Below are 25,058 nucleotides of genomic sequence, written 5' to 3' on the forward strand. Positions count from 1 at the left end.
GAAATTAAAGATGATATTTGAGTGGAGAAACAGCGGAACCATATCAATTTGCGTATCTGCCTTTCTCTTGTTTTGAGTTAAACAAGTACTTAGTTCTCAAAAAAGGTTTCTAAAAGATATCTATTATTCTGTTTTATTTATGACAGCTTACATAAAAATAATTATTTAAGAACTATGGATTCAAAGTATATTAGGCTGTCAAGAGAATTATGTGATCAAACATAGATTTCTGAGAAAGTGCATATAAAGTGTACCTTTTCATAACTATATAGTGGAAAGCTTAGTTAACTTAGGCTCAGTTTCTTTGTATGTAAAACAGAGACATACAAATATAGCTTTCTTGGGAATTTCAGTGAGTATTACATTACATATTCTATATAACATAAGTAGAACACAATGTGCCATATATTAAGTTGCTATTATATGGTCATGAATTTTTATTTTTTTGATATTGGCAAACAATACTTGTACATATTCATGAGATACAGAGTGATGTTTTTTTACAAATAACGTATAGTGTTCAGATCAGGATAATGAGCACATCCATCTTCTCAAACATTTATTATTTATTTGTGTTGGGAATATTCGATCTCCTCCTTTTAGCTATTTGAAACTATAAATTGATTATTGTTAACTACAGTTATCCTACAGTGGCATAGAATTTTGGTTCCCTTGATGCCTCTATCACATAAACTCATTACTGAAACACTCACCTCCCTTCATTACAACTATGTGTTTAGAATACCAAACTTAGATTTATATTCAACTCCGTCTCTTGGAATAACTGCATTTTTCAAAGGACTCCTTGATATCTACCAATTTAAGTTGTCATCCTTCACCTTGGAAAATGTGTTTTTCTCCTACCTGATTCATTTCTCACCTATCTTATCCTAAATATGCCCTAAGACTGACTCTATCCTGATTCCAACTCCCACTACAACTTGGTTTAAGGGCATTATTTTGAATAATAATACTCGGACAAATCCTTGATACTTGTACAGGATCTGTTCACAAATATATGTGTGTTTATTAAAAAAATAAATTTCCAAACACAATACCAGCTACATAAACTTCTTTTGGGATTTTGAACAACAACAACAACAACAGCAACAACAACAACAAAAAAAAACACTGTAAATCAATTTTCAAATTCGGAAGGTAGGTGTGGTAGTTGCAAACGATTTTTCAGGATGAAGGATGTTAGGACCTAATAAGCAACAGGCGTAAGAGGCTGCTTCAAATCATGTAACATGAGAGGCTGAGACTCTGGGGCCACCAGGTGCTGTAGAATGGAAGGATATGTTAAAAAATGAGAAAAAAGGGCATTATTTATAAGTCTATATTTGGAATAGTCAGTATAAACTGCCCCACCAACCACACAAACACATGCACACAATAAGAAAAAACAAATTACATTATGATGTTTAAGGTTTTATCCAAGTGACAGATTTCCTTCCTTACAGTCATCAAAATTAATCTCCCAGTCAGAATTGTCACGTATCTTGAGGTTTCTAATTATGTGATCTGCCTGATTCTGGAAAGCCAAAGTTGATAAATGGGTTTGAAGTGATTCCAGTGTTTAATAAGGATTCCTAAAAGTAGAAAACATTGAATTCAGGAGAAATAAAATATGAAGAGAAAAATGGAGAATTTCTAAATTTCAGTGAAACAAATATTCAGATTTAAGAGGCACAAAAATCCCAGACTGTATAAGTATAAATATGCCTCCACTTAGAATCATCATAGCAAATGGGAAAACAAGTAGATTTCAAAGAACCAGAAAATATATTTTTTGTACTGTTGGACACTGGACTAATGGCAAATGTCTAGGTAGTCTTGGTGAAAGTCAAAGTACAATGATAAAAATATTCAAAACATTAACTAAAAGAATTATTAACTCAAATGTATACACAAATAATCAAGTAGTGAGGCAAATTTAAGACTTACAGAGAAAAAATATTAAAAGAAGGAGGAATAGAGATGCTTATAAAACTGACCAATGAAGATCAGCAAAGGAACTAATGAAATGGGTTCACAAGTTTATTAATAATCACAATAATACCTAATTATAGTGTTTTCAAAAGACTTCCATAATCTAATGGCTCAAACTGTAAACCATCGAATGAGCAGTGACGTTTTGGGTAAATATTAAAACAATGTGCTTTAGCTATACGAATATTAGAGAATATCCTTTTAAAGTAAATATATGTATGCTTTTTAGCATTGCACTTAAGATATTTGATCATCATAATATGAAAATCATATTATGACCATCATAATATGAAAATCATATTATGACCATCATAATATGAAAATAAACATATGAGAGAAGAATAAATAATATATAATAAAAGCTTTATCATTATGAGCTTGGGAACATCAGTTTCCAAAATCTAATCCTTGTCTCTGTCATTCATCAACTCTGTGACATTGAATAAATCACTTAATCTCTCTGTAGCTCCTCAATCAAATTAGAAAATGAGAGGCATAACAGTAGTTACCTGATTGGGTAATCATCCATCCCATTATACTTCACTAAGAAGTTTCGTGGGATGTAGTACTTTTAGCGCTGAAACAAGGACAGTCCTGGGAAAACTGGGAAATTTGATCACTCTAACTGAAGAATAAATAATGTATCCTTAAGGTACATGACATGTCTTTTTACAGAGTGAGTAGCTACTATTACAAAAAATAACAATGAAAATGTGAATTATATTTTCAGTAATTCATCTATCTATCCACTTATTATTTATTAAAAATATACGACCCCCTATATTCCAGTGTAGCAAATTGGATCAGAAACATAAATAAGGATTTCTAGTTATTTTTAAAAGAAAGACATGTTAACAAATATATATAGTAAATCACTTCTGCTGCTATACTTATTGGAGAATAACGAGCTATATGGAGCAAAGGACTTGACAATTTTGTCTGTGTGTATTGGCATGGGAAAATGAGGTGTTCAGACAGAAAAGAAAGTCTTCATATATTATAGAATAACACTTGAAATGCTTGAGTGGTAATTGAACTTTAGCCTGTTAGATTGGATAAAGAAGTCTCTAGAAAGGTGAAACATGTTAAACAGTCATGATGTTGCACAAGATCCCAGCTTCTTCTACATCTTATTTCCAATTCTTTTGAATGAAGAAACAAAAAAATGTTATTTCAGAAACTTAGCTTGCATGATACTCTTATTGCATGGAACTGACTTGACTTCATATTTACCAGGTGTTATTTTTTTGTCCAGTTTTTTAAACTTAATTTTCTAGTTACCCACAATGCACAAAATCCAAGAAGGAGATTTGTTTCCTATTCTCCAATAATATCTTTGGTCAATTAAGACAGCGGTCCCCAAACTTTTTGGCACTAGGGACTGGTTTCCTGGAAGACATTTTTTTCATGGACAGTGGTGGTGAGGGGATGATTTCTAACACACTGAGTTCATCACAGTTCTCATGCTCCCTGTGAGAATCTAATGCCATGGCTGATCTAACAGGAGGCTGAGCTCAGGCTGTAATGGTTAGCTCACTTGCCCACTGTTCATCTCCTGACGTGTAGCCTAGTTCCTAACAAGCCAGGGACCAGTACAAGTCTGTCCACCCAGGGTTTGGAAACCCCTGAACTAAGACATCAGAGCACGGAAAAATGCAGTGGTTAAAAGCAGAAAATTGACAAAGAAACGCAAAATAAAATTAATTTCACTGAAATCTATGTGTTACTCCCTTGGTGTTCAGTAACTGGATATTAAAGATTTGAAAAATATTTTGGTTACCTGAAGATAGTAATAAAATATCAAAGAGTTTTGAGACTATACCAAGACACATTCCAAAACATATTGAACTGATCAGAGGTTAGAAGTCAAACATACTACTTTATGTTATCTTTCCAACTGTAGAACTAGCTAAATGTGGGTCTTAACATTACAAGCTTGTGCTAGTTGTTTTTCCTGAACTAAATCAATAGTTTTCCATAGAACTAAATCAGTGGTTTTCCATTGCTCATATGTTTAAAATTTACTGGAGGTGACTGAAAAGGGATAGAGAAAGTAGAATTAAGGTGTCTTTCCTTATTAACTCCCCATATTTCCTTTGCGCTATGACAGTTGATTCTTACTTTTTGAAAAAGAGGTTTTGATATTAATTTTAAAACAAAATTTCAAGACCTAAGCTCTCTATCTCTTACATATGCTAACAAAATATCATATAAATTTATTTACTGTTGGATTTACACAGATATAACTACTCCAAAGAAACAATAAATCTAAAATAAATACAAATGACTGTGAGACAAATGTACTAAGAAGCACCATATGCTCTCAAAAGTATATCTATCCAGTTTTGCACTACTGGAATCATTTAGAATAAGATTTCGGGGAAGTCGTACCATATTGTCTGGAATCTACTCCCATTCAGAAAATAGTATAAACAACTGTGAAACATACTATAAAATTTCCCTTATTTTTGCAAAGCCACAACCTTTAAATAAATATAGCTGTAAAACAGAATATCTCAACATTCTCTCTGGCCTACATAATAATAATAAAAATCCTAAAAACAGTGGATATACTTGATCTATCATTGAGTAGCACATTATTTTATTTTATTATGTATAGGTTTTGATAATTATTTAGCCCTTAAGCTACTTAGAAAATATTTGAAATTCTTATACAACCTTTACCAAATTTCCCGTACCTGGTTCACCCTAAATACAATGGGCCAAAGTCATTTTTTATTATTGAATCTGTCTTGCTACCTGGTAAGACATTGAATATCAATAGGTAGATGGCTTGATTTTCACTGTCTTAACAAGGCAGTAACTCTCCTAGAATACAGGAGTTTTTAAAGCTTATTTCCCTATGAAAAACTAATCACTACTGTGCTGGAAAAGAAGCTAAAATGTGGATAAAATTTCAATGTTTAGAAGAAATGTAATCTGTCCAACTTTCTAAAACATATGATGTTGTGTAAATTTTAAACTACATAAACATATCACTTGAATTTTTTAATTTAACTATATAATACACTTTTCCAGCGAAACTCCTAGCCTATTCGTGTGTTCAGAAACTCCCTTTTAGTTGTTTTGAGTGTTTTATTTAATCTCTTGCTTTAACTATATTATTAGATTCCTACCTAAGATATATTATTAATAAATATGGCAACAAAATCTTAATGATTTGAAATCTACCTATTTTTTTTTCCAAAAAGAAAAGAAGAGAGTTAAGAGATCTAGTTGGTCTATGAGGAATTCAATGGAAGATCAAAATATGTATTTGGTACTACAGAGGTGATGTAATTAACGGAATTACAGGTTTTCTGTTTTGCTTTTCTTCATCTCCCATTGTAGATAATAATTTTTATATTATAAAACCTCTTTTTATTTTTGTTTTGTTTTTTACTTGGCTATAGTTTGCCTTACTCTTACAGATTATAAGGAGAACAATGCTCATTTTTGATAATATACATACATTTTTTTTTGAGACGGAGTCTAGCTCTGATACCCAGGCTGGAGTGCAGTGGCAAAATCTCAGCTTATTGCAACCTCTGCCTCCTCAGTTCAAGCAGTTCTCCTGCCTCAGCCTTCTGAGTAGCTGGGACAACAGGTGTGTGCCACCAAACCTGGCTAATTGTTGTAGTTTTAGTAGAGATGGGGTTTTGCCACATTAGCCAGACTGGTTTCGAACTCCTGACCTCAGGTGATCCACTCAGCTTGGCTTCCCAAAGTGTTGGAATTACAGGTGTGAGCCACAGTGCCCAGCCAAAATATTTTCTTATTGAAACTGACCCAGTAGTCCCAGAGATATTTTTTATATACATAGAATTTGACATTTCTGGTTTTAAGCTTGAACTTTACATTTGTTGGATCTCTCAAAAAAAGTATCGAAGTATTGAAACTTACCAGATCGCCATATCAGGACAGTGAAATGCTGAACCCCTCATTCATCATGATGGCTCCCTTGTCCCTCCCTAGCTCCTAGTTTCTTACACATTATATTTCTTCCCTGCTATATAAACCCCTAGTTTTATTGGTAAGGAAGATGGATTTGAAACTGAGCTCCCATCTCCTCAGCTGCAGCACCCAATTAGAGCCTTCTTCCTTGTCGACTCTGTCATTGGCTTTCTGTGTGGTAAGCAGCAAAACCTAGACCAAACCCCTGGTGTTATGGTAACATATTTTGGACAGATTGAGTTAACAGGCACACTGTGACTAATCATTTTGACAGGAGACTGGCATACATTTATTAGTTTAGCATCATTTATTCATTTTATCCTAGACCTTGATATTGTGCCTGCCTTTCCCAACACAGATACCAAACAGAAAATCAGGTTCTGGAGAAAAGTAAAACTGTAAGTTGTACTAAAGGTATAAAAACTTTCAAATTACACATCAATGGAAGATGCACAATAGTAAAAAATAATCTTTTGGCCAGGGTGGTGGTTCACATCTGTAATCTTAACATTTTGGGAGGCCTGGATAGGAGCAGTCCTTAAGCCCAGGAGTTTCAGAGCAGCCTGGGCAACAAAGTAAGACCCTGTCTTAGTAAGACAAACAGTATCACGTTTATGTTGCAATAGGTCCTACATTTCTGAGAGATGGTAAAACTTCTGAGAATATTCACAGTAGTTGGTTGTTTACTATTTATGTACATATTTATGTATATTAAATAGATATATATGTGTATATACAGAATGTATGTTTATATACACATGAAAACACATACAGATGTGTGTTTATATATTCCGTTTGAAATGTAAGCTTTTCAGGAAATGAAAATTCAACATCCCTTCATATTAAAAAGTCTCAATAAATTAGGTATTGATGGAACATATCTTAAAATAATAAGAGCTATTTATGGCAAACCCACAGCCAATATCATACTGAATGGGCAAAAGTTGGAAGCATTCCCTTTGAAAACTGGTACACGACTGGCATACCCTTTCACACCACTCCTATTCAACATAGTATTGGAAGCTCTAGCCAAGGTAATCAGGCAGCAGAAAGAAATAAATCATATCTAAATGGAAAGAAAGGAAGTAAGATTGTCTCCGTTTCCAGATGACACGATTCTATATTTAAAAAAACCTCATCATCTCAGCCCAAAAACCCCTTAAGCTGATAATCAACTTCAGCAAAGTCTCAGGCTACAAAATTAATGTGCAAAAATCACAAGCATTCCTGTACAGCAACAGTAAACAAGCAGAAAGCCAAATCACGAATGAACTCCCATTCACAATTGCTATTAAAAAAATAAAACACATAGGAATTCAGCTAACAAAGGATATAAAATACCTCTTCAAGGAGAACTACCCACTGCTGAAGGAGATAAGAGAGGACACAAACAAATGGAAGAACTTTCCATCTTCATGGATAGGAAGACTCAATACTGTGAAAATGGCCATACTGCCCAAAGTATTTTTTAGGTCTAATGGCAGTCCCATGAAACTACCATTGACGTTCTTCTCAGAATTAGGAAAAAAAAAAAAAAAAACTACTTTAAATTCCATATGGAGGCAAAGATGAGCCTGCATAGCCAAGACTATCTTCGGCAGAAAGAACATAGCTGGAAATATCATGCTACATGACTGCAAACTATACTACAAGGCAACAATGATCAAAACAGCATGGTATTGGTACTAAAACAGACATATAGACCAAGGAAACAGAACAGAGACCTCAGAAATAACACCACACATATACAACCATATGATCTTGGACAAACCTGACAAAAACAAACAATAGGGAAAGGATTTCCTATTCAGTAAATGGTGCTGGGAAAACTGATTAGTGATACCCAGAAATCTGAAACTGGACCCCTTCCTTATACATTATACAAAAATTTACTCAAGACAAATTAACAGCTTTAATGTAAAACCCCAAACTATAAAAATCTTAGAAGAAAACTTAGGCAATACTATTCAGGACATAGGCATGGGCAAAGACTTTATAACAAAAATTCCAAAACCAATTGCAACAAAAGCCATAATTGACAAATGAGATCTAATTAAACAAGCTGCTGCACAGCAAAATAAACTATCATCAGAGTGAACAGGCAACCTACAGAATGGTGAATAAAAAGTTTACAATCCACCCATCTGAAGAAGGTCTTATATCCAGAATCTACAAGGAACGTAAATTTACAAGAAAAAAAACATAAAAAAATGGGAAAAAAATATAAACAGACACTTCTCAAAAGAAGATATTGATGCAGCCAACAAATATGAAAAAAACCCAACATCACTGGTCATTAGAAAAATGCAAATAAAACCACAATGAGATAACATCATACTCCAGTTAGAATGGTGATTATTAAAAAGTAAAGAAACAAGATGTTGGCGAAGCTATGGAGAAATAGAAACACTTTTACACTGTTGGCAGGAGTGTAAATTAGTTCAAGCATTGTGGAAGACAGTATGTGGATTCCTCAAAGATCTAGAACCAGAAATACCAGTTGACCCAGCAATCCCTTACTGAGTATATACCCAAAGGAATATAAATCATTTTGCTATAAAGACACATGCACATATATGCTTATTGCAGCACTATTTACAACAGCAAAGACATGGAAGCAACCTAAATCTCCATCAATGATAGACTGGATAAAGAAAATGTGTTACAAATACACCATAGAACACTTTGCAGCTGTAAAAAGGAATGAGATCATGCCCTTTGCAAAACATGAATGAAACTGGAAGCGATTATCCTGAGCAAACTAACACAGGAACAGAAAACCAAACATTACATATTCTCACTCATAAGTGAGAGTTGAACAACGAGAATATGTGGACACAGAGAGGGGAACAACATAGGCCAGGGCTGGGAGGGAGAGGGTAGGGAACTTATATGATGGGTTAATAGGTGCAGCAAACCAGCACAGCACACATATATCTATGTAGCAAACCTGCATGTTCTGCACACATATCCTGGAACTTAAAAAAAAGTTTTTCAGAAAATTATAGATTATTGCTTGATAACTCTAGGTATGGCAAATTTGCTATGTAAATTTCATAAGTATATATTATATATATGTGAGAAAATATGATGCATTATACAGGCATATCAAGTGGTAGTTACAATAATGTGTTATAGTGTTTATAAACACAACACAGAAGTTAATAGGTTGGTTAAAAAGTTCAGCTTCGCCACATTTTATCCATGTGGCTTTGATGAAATTTTTCTGAACTTCAGTTTTCTAACCTTTTTAATGGAGATGATCATAGCACTGATTCATTATCTATTAGTATAATTACTAACTTAGCATCTTGACAATGATATTGAAACACTGACTCTCAATCCTGCTAAATAATTCTAATACAAATTTATTTTGAATTTTCAGAGTTGTATCTAGTGATAAAATTTAGTATAGAAAAATACAAAATCAGATATAAATAAAGTATTAACTCACATACTTTCCCTCTGGAATTATACTTTTCAAATATACTCCATATTTCATTTCTCAATAATGTGTGCCTGGTGAATTTTTGGCTGTATTTTGCTCTTGTTTGGTACATACATAGTTCAAGTTTTGTCTGCTTGCTTAGTTGACTTGACAGAAAGCTACATGCATCCTCCCCCCATAGTAGCTATGAGTAAAACCTCTCTCGCCACACTTCCCTTGATGCCTTCCTTTAGCAATGGCAAAACAAAAGCACATTTCCAAGATTGCATTTCTTTAAAAAAATATACAGGGCATTGCATTTGAGCATAAGACAAAAAGATATTCTTCCAAATTTCTTTTTCCTATCTGTCAAAAATGCCAAGAGAAAGAAATTCCACAGAGGATTTTTAAAATACAGCTCTACTTCAAACCACAGATTGAATTTTTCCTTATGTTATTTTAAATCACATGCCTCTGAGGCCTAATGCCACCTAGAGGCAGCTTTTAATCACTGTTTAAATAAAGTATGTCCTGTTTCTTAACTTGTGAGACAGTAAAAGTGTGTTCATTTTATGATTATTTTTAAACCATAAATATCCTATGTATATGTGAGATATAGATATATTCCATGATTTACAGTGCTTCAACTTAACAATTTTTCAATTTGATGATGGCGTGAAATTATATACATTCAGTGGAAACTTTATTTTGAATTTTTGGATTTTCTGTATTCCCAGACTAGCAATTTGCTGTGCAGTAGTCCCTTTTGATGCTAGGTAGAAGTAGTTAGCCACACCTTCCAGTCAGTCACCTGATGATAAGAGTAAATAATCAATACTCTACAGTGTAATGTGTTGCCAGATGATTTTGCCCAAGTATCCTGTGCACATGTAACAAGGCTAGGCTAAGCTATGATGTTCAGTAGGTTAGGTGTACTAAATAAATTTTCAACTTGTGATATTTTCAGTTTAAAATGGGTTTATCAAGGATATAACCTCATTGTAAATCAAGGAGCATCTATATTACATATTAAATTCATATGCATGTATATACACACATCTGAGTATAAACACATAAATATATGTATGTGAATATATGTGTCTGTCAAGCTTCTGTCCCTTTTTATTCAGAGTCCATATCTCTTTTCAATTTCTTAAAAATTGATTAAGATTGACAAATTGTATACAGATGCCATAATATACCTAAGGTATGAGATTATTTATTGCAAATCTAATGTTAATTTATTAGGGTGAAGAATATAAAATTGCCCATTTTGTAGGTCAAAAAATAGTCTAATAATTTATTTTTACATGTGGTTTAGCCTAACATATAGGTAGGGATAACAAGAGAAAAAACTAAAAAAGTTATTTAACCAATGTTTCATGTGACAGGGAAGACTTCAGAAGAGACTGAAGGAATGGGAGACCAGAGGACTCAGGGAAAACTCTCTTATTATTTTTTTGAGACAAGATCTTACTCTGGGGCCCAAGCTGGAGTGCAGTGGCATGAACATGGTTCACTGCAGCCTTGCCTTCCTTGGCTCAAGGGACCCTTCTGCCTCGGCCTCTCAAGTAGTCGGGACTACAGGCATGTACCATGCCTAGCTAATTTTTAAATTATGATGTTGCACAGGCTGGTCTCAAACTCCTAGACTCAAGTGATCCACCCACCTCAGCCTCTGAAAGTGGGCTTATTACATGAGCCACCGTGCCCAGCTGAAAACTGTCTACTTTTATGCTTAGGTTCAATTAAGAATGGACAGCCATGTAGAAAATGTGATTGGAGTAAGGACATGCTCTGATGGTAATAGACTGAGAAACACAGCAAGGCCTGTCTCTTCAGATCCTTGGCTTCTCTGGACTGCATTTCTTCCTCACAGGCATGAGGCAGGACCTCTCTGCAATGAGAGTCTCCAAGGGAAAAAGGAGAAGGGAGAGAGTGACTACTGTGTGTTTTAAGACTTGCTGGGGAGAGGAGCTCTAGTTTCAATGCATACCCTCAGGGAAGGTAAATTTGGCTTCCCTCAGTTGTGGAGAGAAGGGGAAGAGGGGTAGGGACAAGGGGGCAAGAGAAGATCAGAGGGACCTTGCTTCTAAGGCTTTACAAATCTTCAGGTTAAAGTATTCAGCATGCCCACTCGCCAGATTTTGGGGTGTCAACTTCTGAGCCCTGATAGTCCCTTCATAGCAGTTGACTTCTAGGCATGTTCTAAAGGCTTTACTTTTAATTCCCTTTTATAATTCTCTACTTCTACTTTCTAAGGACCTCCTCCTCACTCCCTCAATCCTTGGGTTTCCAGAAATCCATATGTAGCATTTATGCTTTCTAACTTTCTGATATGGAGTACTTGGTTCAGTTTCTATCAACTTTATTCTCTCCATTTTTACAGGGAATGGGGAGAGGGTACAGAGTTGTAGAGACATGTTGAAGAACAGGAAATAAATTTACTTTTTAATCATTTGTAGCCAAAGAGATCCCCAAGAAATTTTATCCCCGCAAAAAAAATAGCCTCTTTCTATCTAGAATCAGCTCAGATGGTCAAAACCACCCTCATTAAGAACACTTTTTCCTAATTACATTAAAATTAAGAATTATACTAACATGAACTGCTGAGGTTATAATAAAATTTAGTGAGATGAGTAATATATTCAGACACTTGTACTGAGATATTTAGGCATAGAAATTAAATTCATCAATAGTCACCTTGGGTTACTATTTCTTCGCATGCTGGTTATTCCAAGAATACTAAGTTTGTCTCCAGGACAAATGATTTGCTAAACTCTATTTCCTTCTGGCTTTATGTAGTACAAAATCATGAGACACTAAGCATGCATGATGTGTATTCCTTAATAACTATTTAACGTCAGCATATTTAAAAAAATTTTTCTTCATGAGAATTTCTCCACAATACTGGTCAATTTTTATATTATTTCAACCTTGACATAGAACTGAACTATCATATTGTTCAGAAATAACAAGATCAGCCTAAGAAGTACCTGATTGTTTTCTTAGCCTTATTTCATTATGCTAAGGTGAGAAATACCTAAAGTAACAGTTGTGATAAAATTAGCTTTTAATTTCAAAAGGATTTGATGGATAAATCAAGTATTAATATTTATAATATTCAAATTAGTTTTAGTATGTATTTAAATAAGCTCTTTATTGGTAGCATTTGTGTTTCCTAATAAACTTGATATATGCTTACTCAGAGAAGCTTAAATCATTCCTTGATTGTTCAGAACATAACTTGTAAAATCAGACTGAATATTGTAAGTTGGCTTTACACTATATTAGCTTTATTTTGGGGGGTCAAATTACTGAAGCTGTTGGAGCCTCTGATTATATATCTGTAACACAGGTATGGATTCTAGCTCCAGGAGTTTTGTGAAGATTGGGTTTAATAATAAATGCCAATGTGTTGTACATAATTATGAATATTTTCTAGACATTATCAATATAATGCTCAAATTTTGAGGGTAAAAATCAACAGTAAAACTGTTAGATTAACAAAGAAGCAATGCAAAACGTATGCAGTTAATAAGAGTTTATTGATGAAAAATTTTTAGAAAATAGATTTTTACAAGATTTTCTAAGGCCCCAAATCATCATTCTAACATTCATATTGTTGGACTTTCTTTGTGGAATATATGTATCATTATCCTTTAGTATCTCATTAAAACCCCAGAATATTTCATATATATTTGCAAGTGGTAAACCTGAATTTCAATCATTATCAGTTTGTAAGTAGTAAGTTGTGTTTGTTGTCTTCTAAAATATATTTCTTATAATTCCTACCCATGCAAATAATTTTTCTCCTTCAAGTTTTATCTCAAATGAATAATATTTTGATGCTTGTTCATTTACAAACTTGATATGGAAAACGTTGACTCTCTTTGAGCTAGATAGTTTTGGTCTAGGCTGCTCATATGTTATTTTTAATTATATTTTCTACATACTGTTTATTCCACATACTATCTAGTTTCTCTTCACTGTTCTTTAAGTACCTTAACTATAGGTTTGTATCTACATTGCTTTTAACATTTGAAATATAGCATTGAAGATGAATACAATAATGCTTAAGATTATTGTGATTTTATGTCTCTTTATTGAAACATATCTTATACATAATTGCTGTTTATTTACAACAGCTTTGTTTTTTGAACAGCTCTGAAGTAAGTAGATCATCTCTAAGTCCAAGGTTCTGTGCAGGCCAGCTGCAGTAGCTAGCTCCTATAATCTTAATACTTTTGAATGCTAAGATGTGAGGATTGCTTGAACCTGGAAGTTTGAGAAGAGCCTGAGCAACACAGTGAAGTCTCTTCTATAAAGAAAAATAAAAATAAAGAAATAAAAGGAAAAGAAAATGTGCACCCAGTAGTTCTAGCTACTCAGGAGGCTGTGGTGAGAGGACTGCTTGAGCCTGGGAGTTTAAGATTGCAGTGAGCTATAAATGGGCCACTGCATTTCAACCTGGGCAACAAAGTGAGACCTTGTCAAAAAACTAACTAACTAAAGGATGTGGAGGTGCTAGACAAAATAAACACATAAACTCTGAAGCTTGGCAGCAAATTGCAGCAATATTACTTATCATGATTCTTCAAGAAGAATGGAGAATGTGTTGACACAAGAAATATTTCTTATGATTAGACTGTTTCAAAAAAACACCTTTTGTTTAGTTTTATTTTAAATCTCTCAATTATTACCTCTTGGCAATCTGGTTTATTACAGAATAAGCTCTACCATTTAGAAATTTTCATCAGTGTTGTTTTGGCAAGTGCTGACTTCTGTGTTACTAACCAGTAGTTATATCATAGCTGATTAGAGGATAAAAAAATAGACAATACGTTTTTATAGAAGTATACAAGATAAAAAATTGTATTCATCAGAATTTTGCAGAGATTATGGTAGTGAGCAAGATACGTGAAGGTAGGGATTTAGACTCATCACAGTGCTGGCTTTTGGTATGGCAAGGACAAAAGGATGTTAATTGGTGAGCAACACATCCATGGGGATGACATTAATGAGAGAGTAGGGGAGGAAGCTGGAGATTTGACCTTCTGCTGTGAAATGAATTGGGAAGGCGAAATGTATCTAAACAAGATTTGTTTGAAGCTTTTGTTTGATGCAGCATTACTTTATGTAACCCACTGAGGGAAACTAAAATTTACATACATTTTCCTTCATGGATTTTGGATACAATTTGAATGTATTAAATGCTTCTTGCCTATTTATTTTTTTTTAAACTTGATGGATAGAGGCAAATTTCAAAATGGCCCAAATGAACTTGGGTCACAATATAAGATGTATGTTTCACTTCATACATCTCTTAAAGAGAGTTCACATTCTTCCAGGTAGATTTTCACTCATTTCTATATTCAATTTCTATACTTTAAAAAATGAACTTAAGACTCTTACAGTATGCTATGGCACAGTTTTATTGTCAATAAATTATCTATTATAAATTACCTAGTAAAATAATACACCTAAGTTTGAAAAAATCAATTTAAATTTTAAATAAATTTGATTGAAAAGCATAGCAGAAACAGAAATAGAGAATCAAACAAAAGAAAGTACTCAGAAGGTAAAAGACATAATGAGACTAATTTGCGAATTTGATAATGTTTATAGTGTATCAATATACTACCACATATACTATGTCAAAATCATAGTTAAAAACAGAGAGTGTAGGTTTAATTATCCAGATAGGTTGAGAAAAGTGGGCAGCCTAAATATGTTACTAAATGCGGAATACTTGAAAAAAGGAGGACAATGTAGACAACAGAAAATAATTTTATTTTTAGCGGTAATGTCTTAATGGTAATTCAGTAAATAAGAAATATAATGAAATAAATGATTTGCCTGGTGATATTTTTTAATTAAAAAAGATAGTATTTATCTTCATTAGATGAATTGAAGATACATCAATGAAACTGAGATATAGATAACATGTGAATATTATACTTAGTGCACACTAATTGGCTTTTTGAGCACATGAATCTTCCTTTACAGATAAATTGCCCATTGGTAATAATTATGCCTATTGTTCTATTATGGGAATGACAAGCATGTGAAAATTATTTATATCCTACTGCTCAATGTCATTTCCAAGGTCTGATGGCAAAAATTAAAAAAATTGCAACCTCAGGCATAAATGGGCCAAGTTAAGGTTTTAAATCCATAATGGATGGCCACCAATCATTGCCCGTTTAGTAATTAAGGAGAGCAATTACAGATGTTTACAAACCTTAAACATAGTACAAAATATTGTCACTATTATTGAAGATGCATTTATCTACATTTCATTATTTGAACTCTGTAATTCTTCAATTTTATATATCATTAACCAAAATTTATCTCAAGGAAGAATTACATTAAAAAATATTTAATTTTTTTTCTGTTACAAATAACAAGATTTCATTCTTTTTTATGGCTGAATAATATTCCATTGTTTATAAGTACCACATTATCCTTATCCATTTTTTTTTGTTGTTGATGAAAAAATAAAATTCTTTTTTTTTTTTTCTAAATGAGACACAGTCTCACTCTTTTGTCCAAGCTGGAGTGCAATGGCTCACTGCAACCTCTGCCTCTTAGGTTCAAGTAATTCTCCTGCCTCAGCTTCCCTAGTAGCAGGGATTATAGGTGAACACCACTATGTCTGGCTAATTTATGTATTTCTGGAAGACATGAGATTTCACTATGTTGGCCAGGCTGCTTTTGAACTCCTGGGCTCAGGTGATCTGCCCATCTTGGCCTCCAAAAGTGCTGGATTACAGGCATGAGCCACCTCACCTGGCAGAAAAATAAAATTCTTTCGGGTCCTAGTCTTCCTCTTGAAGCCACAGAAACAAGTCCAGCTTCTTTTCACAAGGAAACTCTTCAAATAATTTGAAGTCAGTGACCATGAACCTCAGTAATTTCTTCTATAAGCTTTTATTTGTTTCAAGTATCCATTCTTCATATAGCATTGTTATCACCATAACAAATCATTTCTAAGTGCTCATTTTACCTTTAAAAATGCAGTGTCATTAGCTTTGAAGCCATATCACCCTGTTTTTTACTATATGTATGACCTTGGGCAATTATTTAATTTCTCTGTGACTATTTCTTCACCTGTAAAATTGGGATAATAATATTTATATCACAAGATTGTAGCTAAAATAAAATAAATTCATTTTATTATAGCACTTATAGAGGAAGGAAAATAGTTTTCTTTCAACTCCTTTTGAATTCTTAGTTGGGGTACCCCATAACAAAAGATAGACTACTAAAATAAATATGAGCAAAATTTTACTAACGTGTATACCTCACGTATACGTCAGAGAAACTTACATGAATGAGTAAATCTCAATGAGATAGCTTTGAAATCTGCTTAAATAACATCTCAAATAAAACAATGTAACAGGAGTGTTGAGGGGGGCCAATTATGGGAAGATGACCAACCAGCTGGTAAAAAAGGTAGGTTGGTTACACAGATTTAAGTCAATGTGTTTTCCATTGATTGTAGTATCTATTAAGTCTTCTCTAGTGAGTCTTATTGGAAAAAAGAGAGAGAACCACTTACAAATGAACATTTCTTCATAAATGTAAATTTCCCTTACAAAAGGGTAATGTTTTTACATCTTCTCCTGTCTCTACAGCTTCCCAGCATAATCAGCTCAAAACATTTCTTATGCAAATAGGCACAATTTGGGTGGCATATTCTAATCTCTTATATACTATGCAAGTCGTGGGCATTATTGGCATGATAATAATTACAAAATTGTCTCTCAATAATTATAAAATTGACTACCTCAATTGAAGTAGTCGTGTAACATGTAATTTTTACCAGTTATAATACATAGTCAACTCTTATTTTTTTGACTATTACTAAAATTCCAAACTGAATCCCCTCTAGTTCACAAGTATAATTGCTAAACCCAGCCTCCCTATGTACTTAGGTTATTGAGGTTAATACAAAACTTTACCTTCTCTATATTACCTTTACCTTTACTAGTTTCAATTTATTGCTTCACCTTAGCCAGTATGGTTGTCATAATGTTACTTCATGCACTTAGATTTTTATTAAAATATTTTTTCGTCAATTTACATTCACATATATGATTGATATGCTTTCTCAAATTTAATTGAGGTTATAGGTAAGAAATATGAAGAGCTAGACTAAGACTATAAATTGACTAAATGCTATGAGAGGCTTCCCCAAAGAATAAAACTGTACATATTTAAGATAGTTTCATTATTATCCTTCTGATAATTATTCTGAATGTTTTTGCATTAGTCAACATGTACTATATGCTTATAATGTTTCTGTAAGAATTTATCAAATATCTTTATGATAAATACAATGTTGTGAATACCAAATATATAAGGACTGCTGTTCTTTTGTAACCAGAAAGAGATCCTGATCCAGACCTCCAGAGAGGGTTCTTGGATCGTGTACAAGAAAGAATTGGGGCAAGTCCACAGAGTAATGTGAAAGTGAGTTTATCAGAGAGGAAAAGAAACAAAGGATGACTACTTCATAAACAGAACAGCCACAAGGGCTGCTGATTGGCTATTTTTATGTTTTTTTTTTCATCATATGCATAATAAGGAGTGGATTATTCATGAGTCTTTCAGGAAAAGGTTGGGAGTTCCTGGAACTGAGGGTTGGGGTTTCTCCCCCTTTTCAACTCCATAAGGTAACTTCTGGATATTGCCATGGCATTTGTAAACTTTCATGGCACTGGTAAGAGTATCTTTTAGTGTGCTAATATACTATAATTACAGGATAATGAGCAGTGAGGATGACCACAGGTCACTTTTATAGCCATCTTGGTTTTGGAAGGTTTTGGCTGTTTTACCATCATGTTTTATCAGCAGAGCCTCTGTGACCTGTATCTTATGAAACCAGTCCTACTGACTGTCTTTCTCATCTTATGAGTAAGAATGCTTAATCTCCTATAAATGCAGGCCAGCAGGTGTCAGCCTCATTTTACCCAGACCCTATTCAAGATGGAGTCTCACAGATTCGAAAGCCTCTGACACTTTCATCATTTTTCAATTTCTGAAACTTAAGAAATAATTGAGTTCTATCAGTTATAACTTACTTTTAATGCAGTTGTAGAAGTTACCAGTCAATAATTGTTCTTTATGGACATTTAATATTCTTTGAACAAATGAAACTGTCTTTGAAAGATTATGACTGTGAGAAAATGCAATATACTAACTCCATCTTTCTTCTAGGCTCACAGACTGGCTGTCGTCATTATTCCTAGGTGTAGACTAACTATGGGAGGAATTTAGTGTTTGGTTTAACTTGGAATCAAGGATGATAATAGTTCCTCCCTGAAACTAATTCCCTCCTTGTATGAGGGCTGAAACTACCTCTGTCAGATTCATGAAAGTCCACACAATTAGAATTATGGAAGGAACCTGAGTTCTGCTAAAATGTAGGCATAATTTCTTTTTTTTTTTTTGGAGACAGAGCAAGACTCTGTCTCCCAGGCTGGAGTGCAGTGGCACAATCTCAGCTCACTGCAACCTCTGCCTCCCAGGTTCAAGCAATTCTCCTGCCTCAGCCTCCTGAGTACCTGGGACAACAGGCACATACTACTGTGCCTGGCTAGTTTTATGTATTTTAGTAGAGATGGGGTTTCACCATGTTGCCCAGGCTGGTCTTGAACTCCTGAGCTCAGGTAGTCCACCTGCCTAGGCCTCCCAAAGTGTTAGGATTACAGGCATGAGCCACTGTGCCCAGCCTGTAGGCAAAATTTCTGTAATCCTTTACTACTCAGGAGTCATGTGACCAGAGATCACAAGATTAGTGACTTCCCCAATTGCTCCTACAGATAAGATCACCATTGTGGAACCTAAGATTGGTCTTTTGAAATATTTTTCAGACTGACCTTACCACAACTCACAACTCATGACTGATCTGGCTCTATGGCACAACCCAGAGGTGGAATAAGTGCATGAGGACTGTTTTCCACCCTCTTAAGATCCATCCCTAACTAATCAGCAGCACCCATTTTCTAGTCTCCTGACAATTAGACTATGCTTGAAAAATCCTAACATCGAAGCCTTTGGGGAGACTGATTTGAGTAAAACTCCATCTTCTGCATGACCAGCCTACCATTAATTAAACTATTAAACTACAATACCATGGTCTCAGTGAATTCGTTTTGCCTATGCAGCAGGCAGGAAGAAACTGTTGGATGATTAGACAAATAGTTCAAGAACTGATCTTGAGATTGATTTTGAGTCTATAACTGATATTTTGTTTTTTTTCTTTGAAAGTAGTATTTATCATTTCCTTATCTCCTATGACTTTCACTCTAATTCCTCAAATATCAATATTAGTGATTCAGTGAACTGACATTGTCTCATAATTTTGAAAAGATAATTACTGAGCTAAGAGATTGCCCAATTCCAAGTAACCAGTTGTTTTTATATACTTTTAAAGTTTCATGGTGCAGTTAAGGATGGAAGAAATGGTTCCAGATATACAGAATTAGCATAGATAATTTCACTTTGACTTAAGGACAATAAAATTTCAGAAGAAGCTTGGATTCTAAAATCCATAACTGAGAGCATAATCAATTTGAGTCATTCAGGAAATCCCCAGTGTACTAATTTACAGATTACATAAATTTCATAGAAATTTATGATATAACCTTATTTTTTCCTTGACACTTTCCTTTTTCTATTCTACAGTGTTTCCCCACCCATACTATACTTTCAATTATTATACAAATACCGTATTATCATATGCTATGTCTCACATAGCTAACAGACTTTATGACCCTTTACCTTTTAAAAATCTCTTTTCCTACCTCATTTACCTTACTAAATTCTATTTTCTCTTAATGTTTGTCTCATAAGTCACCTTTTCTAGAAAGTCTTCTCAGCCAATACCACTACTCATCACTCCATCTACCTTGTCTCTGTCAGTTGTTACTGCTATGAGCTCCTCTACCTCGCTGTATGATTTATATATTACACACTATTTTAACAGTCAATTCACACATCTACAATTCCACCAAACACTAACAATATGGAAAAATGTTGTTAAAATATCTTCTTTATTATATGCCAATAACTCTTCTAGATTAAGCATACAAACTGTTTTCTTTACATCTATATTAAAGAGTTACCTAAATAAGGTAGCTGAAACACAAAAGGCTTAAGTAACTTGTGAGAAATCATACAGGTATCAAGGAGTGACCTCAAGATTACAAATTGTTCTACTATAAGGACACGTGCACACAAATGTTCATTGCGGCACTGTTTACAATAGCAAAGACCTGGAACCAACGCAAATGCCCATCGACGATAGACTGGATAGGGAAAATGTGGCACATATACACCATGGAATATTATGCAGCCATCAAAAACGATGAGTTTGGGTCCTTTGTAGGGACATGGATGAACCTGGAAACCATCATTCTCAGCAAACTGACACAAGAGCAGAAAATCAAACACCGCATGTTCTCACTCATAGGCGAGTGTTGAACAATGAGAACACATGGACACAGGGAGGGGAGCACTACACACTGGGGTCAGTTGGGGGGAAATAGGGGAGGGACAGTGGGGGGTGGGGAGCTGGGGAGAGATAGCAAGGGGAGAAATGCCAGATGTAGGTGATGGGGAGGAAGGCAGCAAATCACACTGCCACGTGTGTACCTAGGCAACAATTTTGCATGTTCTTCACATGTACCCCAAAACCTAAAATGCAATAAAATAAATAAATGGGGGGAAAAAAAAGAATATCAGCTATAGGCACCTAACGACTAAACAAATATCTTTGAAAATCTAATAGAAAAAGCATCTCTCAAATCAAGGTACGAGATAACAGAAAGCAAATATACCAAAAAAGAATATGTGGGAAATATTTCTAATTTTCACATACAAAAAGCTCAGCATGTAAAAAGTGCTCAAAGTATTTGTTGATGGAATTAGTCACTTTTAGGGAGTGTCCAATAGAAGAGCTAGTACCTGAGAAGATAGATGTTTTGCTTGCCCTATGGGACTTGACCTGAGGTCTTACTTTGCTATATTTATGACACTGGACACCTCTACGTATGTTATGGAAACTTGCCAATTCTGGAAATCCTATATAAAAATAAGAATTAGGATTTACCTTAAAATCAAATAAATATGCATTAAAAGATCTCTAAAATTCATATCTAATTTCTATATGCATTAAGAGGACAATGTTAACTTTACTATTTCTGAGACACCACATTATATGGTAAGGGTAAACTGTATCAAAGGGTATGCCCTTGGTGGCTGCTTAGAATTGTGACCTTGTTCAACCTTTTACAACCTGGAAGGGTTTTCATGGAAATATATATATATTTTTTACTAAGATCAAAAGAATAATTTTGTTAGGAACAGAAGGCCAGAGAATTTCAATGTTATGAAAGTAAAAAGGTACATGAAAATATTTTTTATGCATTGCTTGAATATAAAAAGAATTTGCAGGTGTATGTGTGTGTGTGTGTGTGTATAAAATATACACTCACACATTTGTGTATATTACATGAATTATTTGCCATTAGTATATTTAAAATTTTTAGCAATTTTAAAGTACCAATGTAAATAGTATTCTTAGTGGAGCATAGTGTGCTAAATTGCATAATACTTCTTTAGCTTGATTGTGTTCACTGAATTTTGTCAAAGACTATTAAATTAGCATGTATGATTTCAATTGGAAAGAGATTTGCTTTGGTCTCCTAGACTGTGCCATTGTCCCTATGTTATCTCTGTGTGTGTGTGTGTGTGTGTGTGTGTGTGTGTGTGTGTGTGAGAGAGAGAGAGAGAGAGATAGAGAGAGAGAGAGAGAGAGAGAAGGAAGAAGAGAGAGAGATAGCATGAGAGTCTCCTGTATCAGATAATTTGGCCCATTTGCTTTTTTTTTTCTGGTTTAGGAAATAAATGCACAAGTGGTATATTTATCTACATTTGGGAAATTACTTTCTAATTTTAGATTTTTATGGATATGAGTTTAGTGGTTAGAGATAATTCTTTTGATTTTACAAATACATAGTGTGTGTGCGTTTCTGTATTGTATGTATGTTTACCACTATTTGGGTTATTTGTTCCATGATAGAGGTTGTTTCTTTTTCCAGATGTAGCTTCAACTCCCTTAGATAATTTTAACTGTCATGATGTCAGCAAGGCTTACATTTTCTTCACATGAGACAAGGCACATGTTTCATTTAAATTAGTCCTAATTCTGTCACTTCAGTTGTCTGCTCATGTAAGCGATGGTGAAGCTTGGTCAGTCACCCTTGTTTCCTACACTAACATTGAGCCAATTCGGAAACTACTGCAAGCACACATGATTAGGGCATTCTGAAGCGGGAGCATAAAATAAAGATTCCAAAGCCCTTAAGAGCTAACTACACAAAATAGTAGCAAATTATCAGTATTGCCTCTGCAACAAGCACAGATGCAAATTAAAACGCCCTTGGGTTACAAATGTGCATATTTTTATGCAACCTAAAATACTATGTTTAATGGTATGTATAAGGAAGTAATTTGAGAGAGGTTTCAGGGAACGAAAACTGATTTTCCATATCTGTAAATATAACTCACATTAAACCTAGCCTTAACATTACATTTGATATGCATACCGCCTTTTTCATAGCAACTTCTTCTCTAAATATATATGTTTGTAGAGAATTACTCACAATATAGCCACCTTAACAAATCAGTTATTTTCATTATTCTAAATTCCTTTCCAATCCTTATTAATATCCGCACATATTTTCACATAGTATCATAGATTTATTTTTATGTTCTATATATTTTTACTTCATTAATCATAACCTTTGTCATGTGGCTACAAAGCATTCATCATTATAATTTTAATAACAATATTACATCATTAATTGTTATAAATTTTAACTTATTGTTATTAAATATTCTGTAATAATATCTTATTTTTATGAAATAATTCTAAGGACGGTATTTGCTGTGTAAAAATATCTGAGTATTCTTAAAAATTATATCAAATACATATTAAAAGGACTTTATATGAGGCATTGTAACAGGTTATCACAGTGTCATAAAAGTATATAATTTGCTATATCTTGACGTACTATGCCTATATTGTTTTACATACCTTACACAGGACTTTTCCCTTTGTGAAGCCCTATGGGAAGAACATGGGAGAGTGGTTGTAACAGGCTACAGCTAAAGCAATTTCTCAGAAGGCCTGTCAAGTTTTCCCTCTTGATTGTGTTTGTACTTGTAGTTAATGACATCAGGGAACCAGCAGTGTCCTGAGTGGTGAAGTTGTGGTGTAATTAACTCTACAGCTATACCAAATGTAGATATAAAAAGTTTTAACACTTTCTTAATTACTCTAAGCCAGAGAACTTAATGACAAATTATATTTAGAAATCTATACGAAACTGAAAACTTGAGTTTCTATATATACATGGCAATATTTAGTTCTTTGCCATGGCTGCCTTTACATGATACATCAATTATTTAATAAGCATTAACTATATGCCAAATATAGTTTTAGATTCTGGTGATATGCAGATTAATTTGAAGTTTAAATCTGTATTCTAATTACTGAAGTGGGAGGAAGACTGTCTGCGTTTTGCCAAAATACATTCCACACTTTGTTATTAACTAATTATTCTACAGAAGATTTCATGGAAAGATACAAAAGTATTTACATTGTACTGCTGTCTTTGTTTGTACTGGGTAGATGGGTAATTTGAACAGAATAGAAATTTATCTCTGGCGGGCACAGTGGCTCATACCTGTAATCCCTGCACTTTGGGAGGCTGAGGCAGGCAGATCACAAGGTCAGGAATTCTAGACCAGCCTGGCCAATATGGTGAAACCCTGTCTCTACTGAAAATATAACAATTAGCAGGGTGTGGTGGTGGGCGCCTGTAGTCCCAGCTACTCAGGAGGTTAAGGCAGGAGACTCACTTAACCCTAGGAGGCAGAGGGGTTGCACTGAGCTGAAATTACACCACTGCACTCCAGAGGAAGACTGAAAAAAAAAGAAAGTGAAAAGAAAATTTATTTCTTACTGTTCTGGCGACTGAAAGCCGAAGTTACGGTCCTAGTAGGGTTGTTGTCTAGTAAGGGCCCAGGTTCTAATTTCAAGATGGCATTTTTTTTTCCATGTCCCTGCAGGGTGAAATGTTGTGTTCTTACATGATAGAAGGGCTGGAAGGACAAAAGGACCCAGCAAATTCCCTCAGCCATTTCATGTGGCACTGATCCAACCATGATGGCTTTTCTCTCATGACCTAAGAGCCTCCCAAAGGCCCCACCTCTTAAAACTATTGCCTTTCAGATTAAGTGTCAACATGAATTTGGTAGGGGACAAACACATTCAAACCATAGTATTCCACTTCTGAACCCCAAAAGTTAACATCCTTCTAATACACAAAATACAGTCACTCTATCTCATTAACTCCAAAATTCTTAACTAATTCCAGGTCCAACTCAAAATTCTAGAGTCTCATCTAAATCAGTCATGGGTTCAACTCAAGGTATAATTCATTCCGAGCCAACTTGCTCTTTTACTGTGAACCTGTGAAATCAAACAAGTTAGATATTTCCAAAATTCAATGGTGGAATGCACATATGATAAATGTTCTTATTTCCAAAGGAAAAATTAGGATTTGAGAAAGCAGCAACAGATCCCAAGTAAGTTTAAAACCCCGCA

General features: G+C 34.2%; 1 protein-coding gene across 9 annotated transcripts in view; it reads left to right on the plus strand.

Annotated features, from left to right (window-relative positions):
• The window catches only part of PCDH15 (protocadherin related 15), a 1,323,555-nt gene that overhangs the window by 159,242 nt on the left and 1,139,255 nt on the right, over positions 1 to 25,058 (plus strand). The window lies entirely within an intron of this gene.

The sequence above is a fragment of the Cebus imitator genome, unplaced genomic scaffold (genome assembly GCF_001604975.1).
Source record: "Cebus imitator isolate Cc_AM_T3 unplaced genomic scaffold, Cebus_imitator-1.0 Scaffold97, whole genome shotgun sequence".
Classification (NCBI taxonomy): Eukaryota; Metazoa; Chordata; class Mammalia; order Primates; family Cebidae; genus Cebus; species Cebus imitator.